Source organism: Ochotona princeps, chromosome 32, assembly GCF_030435755.1.
Source record: "Ochotona princeps isolate mOchPri1 chromosome 32, mOchPri1.hap1, whole genome shotgun sequence".
In the NCBI taxonomy this organism is placed as follows: Eukaryota; Metazoa; Chordata; class Mammalia; order Lagomorpha; family Ochotonidae; genus Ochotona; species Ochotona princeps.
The window spans coordinates 7265718-7279145 of NC_080863.1; the positions used below are offsets into that span (position 1 = coordinate 7265718).

General features: G+C 54.3%; 1 protein-coding gene across 3 annotated transcripts in view; it reads left to right on the plus strand.

Annotated features, from left to right (window-relative positions):
* Positions 1–13428, plus strand: part of SLC39A14 (solute carrier family 39 member 14) — a 36220-nt gene that overhangs the window by 9626 nt on the left and 13166 nt on the right. For 2 of the 3 annotated variants that reach the window (XM_058657527.1, XM_058657528.1), the window contains exon 1: positions 11449–11470. The exons of the other annotated variant lie outside the window; for it this stretch is intronic. The gene's annotated coding sequence lies outside the window, so the exon portion shown is untranslated. Of the gene's footprint in view, positions 1–11448; positions 11471–13428 lie in introns of those variants that run through there. 3 annotated transcript variants of the gene reach the window in all.

A 13428-nucleotide genomic window follows, 5' to 3' on the forward strand; every position in this document is an offset into this window, starting at 1 on the left:
GGGATCCTGGCAGGTGCAAGGTGAAAATTTAGCCACTGAGCCATCGTACTGGGCCCTCCCCATGGTTCTTGCCCCAGATGACTAACATGTACCAAACATACTGGAGAATAAGTATTGTGTTAAAATTCAATATCTTGGGCCCGGCGGCGTGGCCTAGCGGCTAAAGTCCTCACCTTGAAAGCCCCGGGATCCCATATGGGCGCCGGTTCTGGTCCCGGCAGCTCCACTTCCCATCCAGCTCCCTGCTTGTGGCCTGGGAAGGCAGTTGAGGACGCCCAATGCACTGGGACCCTGCACCCGCATGGGAGACCCGGAAGAGGTTCCAGGTTCCCGGCTTCTGATCGGCGCGCACCGGCCTGTTGCGGCTCACTTGGGGAATGAATCATCGGACGGAAGATCTTCCTCTCTGTCTCTCCTCCTCTGTGTATATCTGGCTGTAATAAAATGAATAAATCTTTAAAAAAAAAATAAAAAAATAAAATTCACTATCTTATTGGATTTTATCACCTACTCTGAGGGTGAACCAGTTAGGGACTTCTTTTGTTTCCCCAAAAGGGAAAGAAATCCTGGCAGCAGACGTGACCCAATGCCTGGAGGCTGGTCGGTGATTCAGTCTTCAGACCTACACTTGCAGTCGGCTAGGCTCAGGGCTCTTAACCTCAATATTTGAGGAGTTAATTGGACTGCCTGCCTTTATTTTGGGAACAATGTAATACTTTGTGTTGTACACTTGCTTCGCTTGCAATTTTGTTACCCCCAGGTGGGAAGCAGTGTTTCATTTTTCTTCCTGGGCTGCATTCCCTGTGCCCTGAGCAAGGGGTACCTGCTGCTTATTATTGAACATGCACTTCTTCAGAACCTTTTTTGAAAGATTTATTTTATTTGTTATTGAAAAGGCAGATTTATAGAGAAGGAGAAACAGAGAGAAAGATCTTACATCTTCTGGTTCACTCCCCTAGCGGCCACAACAGCTGGAGCTGAGCTGAGCTGAAGCCAGGAGCCAGGAGCTCCTTTGGGATCTCCCACGTGGGTGCAGGGTCCCATGCTCGGCTGCTTTCCCAGGCCACCAGCAGGGAGCTAGATGGGAAGTGGATCCGCTGGGACCTGAACTGGCGCCAAGAGCTTGAAGTGGGAAGATGACTACTTGAGCCATTGCACCAGGCCCTGAATGTACACTTGTGATAATTCCCAGGGGGCTGACGTAATGACGCAGCAGGTTAAGCTCTTGATTGCTTGGACGCCACCGTCCTGCCTGCACTGCTTCCAGGCCAGCTTCCTGCTAGTGCTGGGAGAGCAGCAGAAGATGGCCCAAGTACCTGGATTTCTGTCTCCTACATGGGAGATCCGGGTGGTGTTCCAGGCTCCTGGCTTTGTTCTGACCCAGCCCCAGCGGTTGGAGCCACTAAGGAGTGAACCAACAGATGAAAGAGCTCCGTTTCTCTCTTGAGTCTCCTTCTCTTCCCCTTTCCTCTCGCTTTTACTCTACCTTTCCAATAAATAAAATAACATTTTAAGATTCCCTAGAGCTAAATATTTACTGCCATTCACTATCGTTTCCGTAGGTAGTGAATTTTCCAAAATGAGAAAAATGATGTAAAATGTTTAAAAGAATAAATGCCCACAGATAGTCAAGAGCATTTTAAAAAATGGAGATGCGGGGAAGTTGGACTTGGAAATTTTGTGGAATGTAACAGTGTTGTGAGGTGGATCGGTGGGATGGAATAGAAATGTCCAAAACACAGGCCTGAATATGTACGAGCATTTAGCAGACAACGATGGTACTGTTTTGTAATCATCGTCTCAGTTCTGTTCTGAGATTCGGTGTCTTCCCTGTAAAGCAAGGATGATACCTGCATCCCCCTTGCAAGGTGCCTGTTTGCTGCTGCTGTTGCACGTGTCTGAAGTAGGCAGAGGGTGCAAACCGTGCCCCCATTGGCGAGAGTTTTCCTTCCTACCATAGGACGCTGTTATTGAAGTTCCTTAGGGCTCAGGAGGGACTGGAAAATCTTCCCCCTTCTCTCTCTCTCTCCTCTGTGATTAACATTATGTGTTTGAAAGACAGAGCCTAAGGGAGATAGCCATCTCTTCCATCTGCTGGTTCACTCTGCAAATGGCCAGAAATCAACCAGTCCAGAGTCTGGAGCCTAGCACACCATCTGGGTCTGCCATGTAGGTGCAGGAGTCCAGGCCCTTGCGTGGACCATCCTCCACTGCTTTACCCAGGACATAAGCAGGGAACTAGATCAGAAGTAGAACAGCCTGGACTCAAACCAGCACCCAGGCGAGACGGTGGTGCTTGCAGCTGGAGGTTTAGGATGCTCTGCCGCTGCGCTGGCCTCTGAACAGTCGTAAAATTCTATCTTAATTTTGTTTGAAAGACAGAGATCTTCCATGTAGTGATTTGCTCCTTAAATGCCTGCCATGAGCAGGGCTGGGCTAAGCTGAAGCTGGGATGCCAAGAACTCCATCAGAGTCCGCCGTGGGGGTGACGGGACCCGAGCGCTTTGGCCATCATCTGCTGCCACTTCCGGGGTACGCCTTAGCAGAAGCCTGGATTAGTGAAGAGTGAACCGACAGGTGGCCGATCTTTCTCTAGCTGACTCTTTCTGAAATAAATAAGATCTTAAAACTGTCAGTAATTGCGATCGATGAAGTGAAAAGGCAAATGACTGATTAGCGGTGTTTGGACACGAGGCGGAAGGTCACTCAGTGAACTCTTACGTGAGCCATTAAGGAGAAGGGCGGTGTCTCAGCAAAGTTAGCACAAAAGACTGCCAGGTGGGGTATCCGAGAAGAGAGAGAAGTGCCGGTGAACCTCAGAGCGGGTTTGGACGTGCCAGTCACCAAAGAAGGGCCAATTAAAGGATCGCAAGAGCGTGTGTTTTCTCCCATCCAGGTGGCACGGATGTAAGGGTGGGGTGGATGCCAGGACCCAGGCATGTGGACAGCCGAGCATAAACCATGACTGGGAGAGTGGGTTAGCAGGTGGTGCGGTGAATTCTTAGCATGTACCGTGTGCCCTGGATCTGTCATCACTGCCCCTTTCCCCCCTTGGGTACTTTTTCTTTCTTTCTTTTTTTTAAGGATGTATTTGCTTATTTATATGAAAGAGTTACAGAGGGAGTGCTCTTCAGCCAGCTGGTTTACTCCCCACATGGCTGCAAATGATCAATTATAGGCCTGTGCAAAGCTGAGAACCGGGAGCTTCTGCCAGGCCTGCCGCACGGGTACAGGAGCCCAGACACTTGAACCATCCTCTGCTGCTTTCCCAGGCCACTAGCAGAGAGCTGGGTGGGAAGTGGAGCAGCTGAGCCTCGAACCAGCACCCATATGGGATGCTGGCATTGCAGGGGGAGGCGTTACTTACTTGCCCCACCCCCCTTAGAGGTCTTAACCTTGCTCTCCTGGGAATGGAGGAAGCCGAGATTCCCCCCAGTCCCACCCCACGGGTTGCAGGAGCTGGAAAGGTGGCAGATCCAAGCAGCTGCAATAGTTTCTAGTGCAGTTTTTTTTTTACTGGAAGTTCCGAGGTTTTTGGAAGCTGCAAGCTGGCTGCACTGGCGAGCATTCCTTCCATCCTTTCCTGGAAGCCAGAGGGCTCTGCGGGCCAGCCCTGGGGACTCCTGGTTTTTCAGAGTTTGACTATGGAGGCTTGACCAGGGAAACCGCTGCTGGTCTGTTGCTCTTTCACAAGCAGGGGACACAAGGGTTGTTCGTTCCTTCCCCTGCTCGCTGGTGCTGTGTCCCCCGTGCGCTGCCATCCCAAACCCGTGTGACACCCGTGTGCCTGTCTGTTCCTTCTCTCCCACCTCCCCCGTGTTGGACATATTCCATGGGACAGGCTGAGTCCCTGGGTCGGGTCCAGAGGGCAGCAAGCCACGGCCATCCCCACTGCCTTTCCCAGAAAGGTGCAAACAGTTCAAAGTCACTCACTCGCCCAGGCTGGGCAGCTCACCAGACTTGGCCCCCTGGATGGGGGTGGGGTGCCAGTGTTTCCAGCCAGCCAGCTCTGGAAACAGATTCTGAGCCCCACTGTCTGCTCCCCACCTCAGCCGCCCCTCCGACACCCACGGATGCTGCACCCCTTGAGGAGCCTCCTCCCCAGTTGAGTCCTTGACCGTGAGCCAGCCAGCCTAGCCTGGAGTGTGCTGTGCGCCGCAGCTGCTCCATCTGGCCATGACCTTGGTTGTCTGTCCCCCTCCCTGCACCCCTCCCTCTCCTTGGCCGTTCGCCCAGCCCCCTCCCCCTGCACTGCAGGATCTGTGTAGTTGGCTGGTATACCCTCCTGAAGAGACTCAGAGTTTCCGTGAGTGGAGGAGAATTCTAGAAACAGCCTGCATCCCGGGCCTTGGCCACCTTCTCCGTCTTCCTTCACAAAAAGCGAAAACGTTCCTTGGGCAAGATTATTAGGTGGGCTGTACTCTCAGGACAGTGGGGAAGGTGGGAGGCCACCTGACACCCTGCCTTCCCCTCCACCTTCCTCTTGGACAGCCGCCCTCACACACACACACACACACACACGTGTGCGCACATGCACCACCCCCACCTCATGTTTTATTTGCATTTCTACATGCTGCCCAGGAGTCCAGCTGCGTGGCAACATGTGTGGCTCTCTGAAGTCTTAGGTGTACTGCAAGACTGGGATTTCCTTAGACACTCAGTGATGGGAAGGGGTTATTTGGGACCATGATACACGCTAAGAGGAGAACCAAACAGGGTGTTTTAGTGTTCGGAACCAGCAGGAACAGTTTGGGGGCTCAAGGTGACCGTCTCTCTGAGGGAGCTGCTGACCTTGGAACCCGTCCAGATGATCCAGGGGAGGAGCCCTCCACGTGGAGGGGACAGCAAGTGCAAAGGCCCTGTGGTCAGAACGAGCCGGGCCGGTGGTGGTGGCCTGTGTGTGCAGTGACCTGCAGAGCAGGGGCCAGGCACTTAGAGTGCTTTCTGTGGGTGCCAGGAAGCCACTGAATGTTTCAAACACAGCAGTAATATGCTGCATGAGCAAATTCGCAGACCTGAGACCTAAGACCTGGAGTCATGCGCTGGGCGGGGAGGGGCTGGGGAGGGAGGGCCGTGTAGGTGCACCTCCTCCACCCACATTCCCAGGACAGGGAACAGGAAACGCCACGCGTGCTTCTCCACATCTCCCCGGAGAGGTTTTCAAGGATGAGTGGAAAGCTAGGGCTGTTCCACCTTCTGGGACCCTTGGCAGAGGTTGGTGAGTGCGAACCATGCTGTTCCAGGCAGGCCCGTGTAAGGGAGCCGCTCAGCCAGCCGTGCGCCCACCCCGCCCTCCTTGGCCTGGCCTGGGGGAGTAAGCCTTTAAGTCGGTTTAGAATGTTGATCCCTTTCTAATAGGCTGGGGAGTGGGGCTGCTGCCCCGCGTGGCCTAGGGGATCCATAGCGGGGGATCCAGGTTGCCGTGGCTTTGGGGTGCTTCTCTGTAGGTGCTCTTGAGAGCCCTGACGCAGGTGGAGAAGGGCAGGGGGCTGCCCTGGGGCCCTCCCTGAGCACCCACCCCTTCCGCCTCAGGCCCTGTCCACTGCCTGTCCCCGGCCACTCTGTAAGTTCCAGGAGGGTAGGGGATGTCGCACTAAGCCACCTCACAGGACCCTGAGGGAGCAGCCAAACACATGAACTTCAACAGCAGGAAAAACTTGCGGGGAAAAGGAATTTCTTTTGGCGCAAAAAGATTTTTGATATACATGCGTAGTTTTTTTTCATCATAGACATATCCATGAATTTTTGGAAGACTTTTTTTTTTTTTAATTTGTAAGGCAGAGTTACAGAGAGACTGGGAGTGGGGAGAGAGTTCTAACATACACTGGTTCACTCCCCAGGTGGCAATAATAGCTGGCAGTGAGCCAGACCAAAGCCAGAAGTTTCTTCCAGGTCTCCCACATGAGTGCAGAGGCCCAGGCACTCGAGCCATCCTCTGCTGCCTTCCCAGGTGCCTTAGTAGGTAGCTTAGGAGGTGAAGCAGCCCTTGTGCCAGCCCCAAAGACTTTCTATATGAAAGTTATATGAAGTTCGAAAAGTTGTGCACCGGACCCGGTGTGGTAGCCTAGTGGCTAAAGTCCTCCCCTTGCATGCCCCTTAATCCCATATGGGTGCCAGTTTGTGTCCTGGCGACCCCGCTTCCCATCCAGCTCCCTGTGTGTGGCCTGTGAGAGCAGTGGTGGACGGCCCAAAGCCTTGGAACCCTGCACCTGCATGGGAGAACCGGAAGAAGCCCCTGGCTCCTAGCTTCGGATCGGTGTAGCTCAAACTGTTGCTGCCACTTGGGAAGTGAATCAACGGATGGAAGACCTTCCTCTCTGTTTCTCCTCTTTCTATATTTGACTTTCAAATAAAAATAAGTAAATAAATAAATAAATGTTTGAAAAAATGAGGGGGCATGGCAAGTTCTGTCCGTCTAGGCCCTTCCCACCTTGGGAGGACAGACGCGTGGCCCCAGCTCCAGCAGGAAAGGTAGAGCTCCTTCCAGGATGTTCCTTCCAGAATGTTGGAACATTCTGGAAGGAGCCAAGGGCCTGGGCAGGAAGAGCCTGGACAGATGGCTGACTGCCAGTCAGAAGGCTGTGAGTGTGTTACTGGGAGAGGGACAGTGGGGGTCAGCCAATGAGATGGGAAACCAGAGGCAGAGGGCGGCTACAGCTCCATGTGCCCAGGGCCGGGGGTGGCCGGAGGCAGGCTGCTCGGGCGTAGGAAGTGGGACGTGTGGCGATGTGCCTTTGGCTCAGTGACCTGTGACCTCGGACCTCAGGACATGTGTATGGGAAGTGTGGACACAAGCAGGGAGTCCCCGGGGAGTGTGATTCATGAGTGTGATTGCACAGTGTGCCCTGTTCGCGTCTTTTTTCCCCAGTGTGGCAATCTGGGTTTTTTTTTTCCCTCTTATTTTTTCAACACCCCCTTTTTCTTACAAGGATAAGTCTAGTGTATTAGGCTGTTGGCATGTATTCACTATTCAGTAGCATTATTGAGAAATCAAGGGGCCAGGGCAGTCAGTGGCTAAGCTGCCGCTGTCCCGCCTGCTCCACTTCCCATCCAGTTCCCTGCTTATGACCTGGGACAGCAGAAGCTGCCCAAGTGCTTGGGCTCCAGCATCCTCCAGCCTGGATGAAAGTCCTGGCTCCTGGCTTTGGCCGGCCTCAGCCCTGGCCGTGATGGCCATTTGGAGAGTGAATCATGAGTGGAAGATCTCTCTGTCTCTCTCAGTTTCTGTCTCTCTGTTTGTAACTCCGATTCGTAAATAAAATGTTTGGTTTTTCTTTAAGGTTTATTTATTTAATTGATTGATTAATGAGTTTTTGCTTGAAAGTTGAAGAGAAATGGAGACGAGAGGAAGATGTTCGTCTGCTGGTTCGCTCCCCAAGTGGTCACAGTGGCCCAAGCTGAGCTGATCCAAAGCCAGGAGCTACCTCAGGGTCTCCCGCGTGGGTGCAGGGTCCCAAGGCTTTGGGCCGTCCTCTACTGCTCTCCCAGGCCACAAGCAGGGAACTGGAAGGGAAGTGGAGCAGCGGGAGCACAAACTTGTGCCATATGTTGTCCTGTGTCATTGCGCCACCCCCAATAAATAAATCTTGGCCAGGAGATAGAAGAAGCAAAACCGCAAGCAGCAGCCCCCAGACTTGCAGCTGGGACCCTGGCATTGAGCAGGAGCTGCTGTGGGGCAGAGTGGGGGGAGTCACTTTTTACTCCAGGCCTTGTCCGAGCCAAGGCAGACATGCTGACGTAAACACAGTGCTCAAAGTTTTAACGTATGTCAAGGGTGAGAGCGTGACCACGCATGCGTACTCATACACGCATGAGTGCACCTGGGTTACCCTACGGAGAAATACCCGTCATCTGTGGACTGTTGGCTGGATGATTTGCCTAACGTAAGGGGCTGGGGGAGGGGAGGCAGCACCTGGCAGCCCCTCCAGCTGCAGCCTGCTGGGCACCCTGGGGCACTTCCACACTGAGCTCTCAAGTCCCAGCTTTTCATGGTGTGTTCCCCTACCACCACCACTTGGGTCCTGTACGAAGCGGGGAAGGGGGCGTTTGGATTGACAAGCAGGAGGGTGGAATGAATTACACGGGGCTTGTGACTGCCTAAACTCATTTCCTGTCTGTGTATCCCGCGTCATAACAGCCCCACCCAAGAGGTTCTGGTGTGGTGGCTGGGCGCCGGGGGTGACGGGAGGGCTGGGAATTGCCTGGTCATTGTGGCCAGCCACTGCCCCCCCTTGCCCATGATGAAGACGATGATGATGATGGTCTAGCAGTTCCCTGGGTGGGATGGGGAAACTGTCTTCCCAGAACCAGGGCCTGGGCTGCTTTGTGGAGATGGGTGTGGCAGGGGAAGTGGTGGGGCAGGAAGCCCCAAGGGAAAGTGTAAGGGCTGTAAGTGGGCCAGGCTCCTGGCTAAGCTGGGGGGCATGGGGAACCATCAAGCAGGGTGGAGGGCCCACCTCCCCTCCCAAAGGGAGCCTCTTAGTCATTTCAAGAAGTCGGGGGTTCTTGGAGGCCCACCAAGAGTTAGGCTAACCAGTCACCACCCAGTTGTGAAGATGATGGGGGTGGGGAGGAGTGGCAGTGATTTTATTAGTTTAGAATGCATATATATTTTTTTTAAACAGATTTATTTAGTTTTGTTCAAAGGGCAGATTTACAGAGAAGGAAAGACGGATCTTCCATTTCCTGTCTCGCTCCTCAAATGGCTGCAATGGCCAGAGCTTATCCCATCTGAAGCCAGGAACCAGGAGCCTCCTTGGTGCAATGCCCAAGACTTTGGGATATCCTCCACTGCTTTCCCAGGCCAGAGGCAGAGAGCTGAATGGAAAGTGGAGCAGCTGGGACACCAACGGATGTTGCCACTTGCAGGTGAAGGATTAGCCAGTTGAGCTGTCATGCTAGCCCCTGAAATGCACTTATTTGAAAGGCAAACATAGATAGAGGACTCTGTGGCTGCTGATTGAATCCCAGATGCCTGCGTAGCGTCACCAACTCCATCCAGGTCTCCCCCTTGGAAGCCATCCCCAGATGCCTTCTAGGGTGTGCTATAGCAGGGAGCTGGGATCTGAAGCCATGCCAGAACTTGAACCTAAGCATGCCAATAGGGGGCTCAAGTGGCATCTTCATAACTGCCCCTGGCATCCACCCCCTCAGTCCAGTCTGGTCTCCCAGGCTCCTGGCTTCAGCCTGTGGCAAGGCAATGGATACCTTTCCTCAGGGTAGGCCCTGGGACAGCCAGTGGGGCTGGCAGGGACCGGGCTGATTTGGAAGCAGCTGTTAATGCCAAAGCTCCAAGGTGTTACAGGCAGAATGGGCAACAGCTCCTTGTTTGCCCCTCTGACCCCCCGAAATTGTGCAACATGAGTTTTGGGAGCAGCTTGTGGGAGCCCAGCCAAGGAGCTCCCGTCAGCTTCCCTGATGAGTCCTGCAGCCACTTCCTGTCCCGTGTAATTTCCCCTCCTTCTGCTAACGTGGCAGGCACGCTCCCCGGGTTTTCCCATCACCCATGTGGTCACTGTGCTGGCAGATTAGGGAGTAGGTGTAAGCCAGCTTTTATTTCGGTTACTTGTAAACGGAATCCGAGATAAGGGAAGTGTTAAGAGAAGAGCAGCTGGCTTCAGTCAGTCTGTGACCTGGAAGCAGGCGCTGAGCTTTTCTCTAGGCTGTTGGGACAGTACAGACAGGCACCTGTCAGGAGGCAGGCTGGCGCCGCATCCTGCAGAAAAAGTTCTCTGCTTCTCACTCCTTGTGTGCCTGACACTGTGCCAGCCCCGCGTTGAGGGCCACAGGGCTAGGGAACTTGAGTTGGGGAAGCTCCTAAGGAGACGAGGTAACCGGGAATCCAAGTGCTGGGAGAGCTGGCCATGAAGACTTCCTGGAAATGGAGATCAGAAGAGACCTCAGGTCAAGGTGAGGGCCAGGTCCAGCGGAGCCAGGAGGAAACTGTGGTGAAGGGCTTGGTGCCCTGGAGCCCACTGACTCGCTGATCTGAGCACCCCAGTGAGCTCGGTGGCCCTAAGGGGAAGTTCTTCGTGGCACACCAACTCTTGAACCCAGGCCCCCAGGGATTTATTTGATCCTGGGTAACACAGTTTCAGGGAGGCAATGGCTGACCACAGTGGGGGTGAGTCCCCATGCTCTCGGAGCCCTTAGGTGCCTGGCAAACAAGGGGGACTTTGACAGGCACCTGGGAAGGGTGCGTGTGAATAATGTGCCTGGAGGTGCTGCTAGGGGTCCTTTCCCTCCCTCTGCTGGCCTCAGTTCCCCCTCCTGGGGCTGCAGGTGCCTCCCAGGCAGGCCCTGACAGAAGCAGTGGGAGCTGAGTAAATGCTGACCCAGGAGCTGTAGGGCGCTGCTTCTGATTTGTTCCCCGCTGTGGGGCCGCTCAGCTTGCCTTGTTTGTATTTTATCCTGTGCTTGTCTTCCCTGGGGGACAGCAGCAACTGGAGGCATCTCTGCATCTCAGAGAGGCTGGGGAGCTGCCAGAGTGATCAGTATCCTGCTCTTGGCGCCACAGCAGCCACCTCCAGGTCTCCCCCTCTCTCCCGCTAGCACCTCTGTGGAAATTTTTCGCCCTGGGTGGCCCCGGCGGTGCCAAAGCCCTGAGGCTAAGTTCTGGGAGTGGGAGCTGGAAGGGGAGAGCATAGCCTTTTAGGGCAGGCAGCGGAGCAGCAGTTGGGCGGGTAGGCAGAGGGCAGGAGGAGGCACGGGTAGAAAGGGCCCAGTGAGTGCTGGGACATTTGCCTTGGCTCCTGGCTCTGCCCCCCAGCGCAGCCTCCTGGGCAGGTCCCCTGAGGACTGGCTTCTCCTGTCCTGCCAGGACCCAGGAGCTTCATCCAGGTCTCCTACTGTGGGGCAGGGACCCAAGCACTTGGGCCGTCCTCTGCTGCCTTCCTGGGCACATGGGCAGGGAGCTGGAGTGGAAGTGGAGCAGCTAGGATGTGACCTCGTGCTCAGATCCGGAGTGCTGATACTGTACTAGTGGCTCAACCCTTTTCCATCAGCCTGAAATGTCCTCTCCTGGAAGGGCATTAGCTGAATGCTAAGACCCAGCTTAGGATTGAACTTGAGGGAACTGGACTGTGGACTCAGGAGCCCCATGTCCCCTGCTGTGGCTGTTGCTTCCTCCCTGGTCTTTGAGTTAATGAGTGCTGGCCCTGGCTGCCTTCCATGTTTCTCTCTACTGGGCTTTCCAGCCTGAGTTAGTAGCAGAGTCTAACGTTTGAGCCCCGTGAACGTCTCGGTGAGTTCTGTGGTGATGCTACCGTGTCGTTCCTCCGGCCTCCGGGACACCTGCCGTCTCTTGGTTTTGCCGTTTGGCCCATTTAAAGTCTGATAAAGTCACTCCTTTGCCATGGTGATGCCTGGACTCGTGACGCCTGCTTGGGTAGCCTGCTGGGGCCTTTGCTGTGGCTGGCACCAGCACAACAGGGTGGAAGCATCTAGTCTGGGCTGCCACCCACCCGTGGGAGTGAGTGCCCCTGAATGGGAATGCATAATGGGAGAGGTGGGTGGGTAGGATGGATCTGCCCTGCCTCTGGGGAACTTCTCGACCAACTGCCCGGTTTGGGAGTTGTGTTCATCTCTACTGAAGGAGCAGGCGTGTGCCTCGGGTCGCCTGGTTTCACGGTGACCCTGGAACCCTGCCTGCCTGCCAGTGTGTCAGCCCATTGGTCTGCCTCCTGTCTGCCCCACCACCCCTCAGTTTAAAAGGAAGAAGAATGCAGCTTGTTTCTTGGCAGCTTTATATTGATTATATTGATTATATTTGTCTATATAGGATTTATTTTATTTTGCTTGGGAAGTCAGCGTTACGGAGAGTAAGAGAGAGAGAGAGCTCTTCCAACTGCTGCTTTCTCCCACAATGGCCTGAGCCAGCCTGAAGCCAGGCACCAGGAACTTCTTCTGGGTCTCCCATGTGGGTACAGGGTGCCGGGGGCTGTGCCATCCTCTGCTGCTGCTTCTCAAGCCATCAGCAAGGAGCCGGATCACAAGTGGAGTGGTCAAGACTGGATCTGGTGCCTGGGGACCAGCTCTGGCCATTGCAGCCATTTGGGGAGTGAATCAGCACATGGAAGATCTTTCTGTCTCTCCTTCTCTCTTAAATCTGCCTTTTCAATGAAAATAAATAAATCTTTAACCTCCCGATTTTTTTTTAATTTATTGTAAAGCAGAGTTAGAGAGAAAGGTTGATGGAGATAGAGTGGGTTTTACCCACTAGTTCATTTCCCAAATGGCTGCAATGGCCAGAGCTGGGCCAAGCTGAAGCCAGGAGCCAGGAGCTTCTTCCAGCTTTCCCACGTGGGTGCAGGGACCCCAGCATTTGGGCCATTGCTGCTTTCCCTGGCACATGGATAGGGAGCTGGGTTGGAAGTGAAGCAGTTGGGACGTAAACTGATGCGCACGTGGGATGTCAGTACCACAGACAGAGCTTCACCCATTCTACGCCACAGCGCCAGCCCCCGCCCCCATTTTTTCCCAGTGTTTTAAATGATGCGTCAGGCCGTGAAGGTACCCCTGGGACCTCCTCTTCCCGCCTCTTTGGGGTATCGTAGGCCTGACTGTGAAGTGTTTGTTGAGGCTGATGGAAGTGGGGAGAGGTGGTGGGAGCCTTGCTGGGATCCGGGGTGCAGTCTTGATTCTGCCCCTGGTGTTGCTGCCCGCCTGCTGTGGGTCACGGTTCTTCATCTTTGACCACTGTTTGCACATCTGTTACCAAGGCAGCGGGTTTCTCTGCTTGGCCTAATGGAATCAGTCCGTGAGTGTGTGCCGCTGCGGCCTCTGCTTTTCCAAATCCGTGCAGACCACAACTGCTCTCCCTTGTTTGCACAGCTCATCTGTCTGCGACACTCGTGACCGGGTCAGGTGTCTCCCTCCTCTGTGTGTGCAGCAGCATTCGGGCGGCATTGTCCATGATCCAGTCTGATCGAGCCAGCCTGATCAGCCAACTCTCACTCTGCCGTTTGCTGGAGAGGAGGGCACTGTGTGACTCAGCCTGTCCCGTCAGAGGTCATGGACTTTGACTTCTGCAGCGTCCATGCATGTCCCAAAGGCCTGAACGTCCCCAGCCACGTGGCCTACGTGCCTCAGACCTGGGGTTAACAGTAGTCACCACTTCAACCTGACAGTTGAACCAGTAAGAGGAGAGATACAGAGATCTCCTTCTGCTGGCTCACTCCCCAGATGGCCAGCATGGCCAGGCACAGGCCAGATCCAAGCCAGGAACCAGGAACCTGGAGCTCCATCCGCGTCTCCCACTTGTGTGGCAGGGTCCCAAGAACTTATTTTTTAAATTTCTTTTTTTGATATAATAAGTTTATTTTATTTTTGATGATGTTACATAATTGAGAGGGATGCATGCCTGTGTGGAGCACTGGTTAGGGTGGGGAGGGTGGAGAGATGGGAAGAGTGGAGGAGACAGCTGCCTCC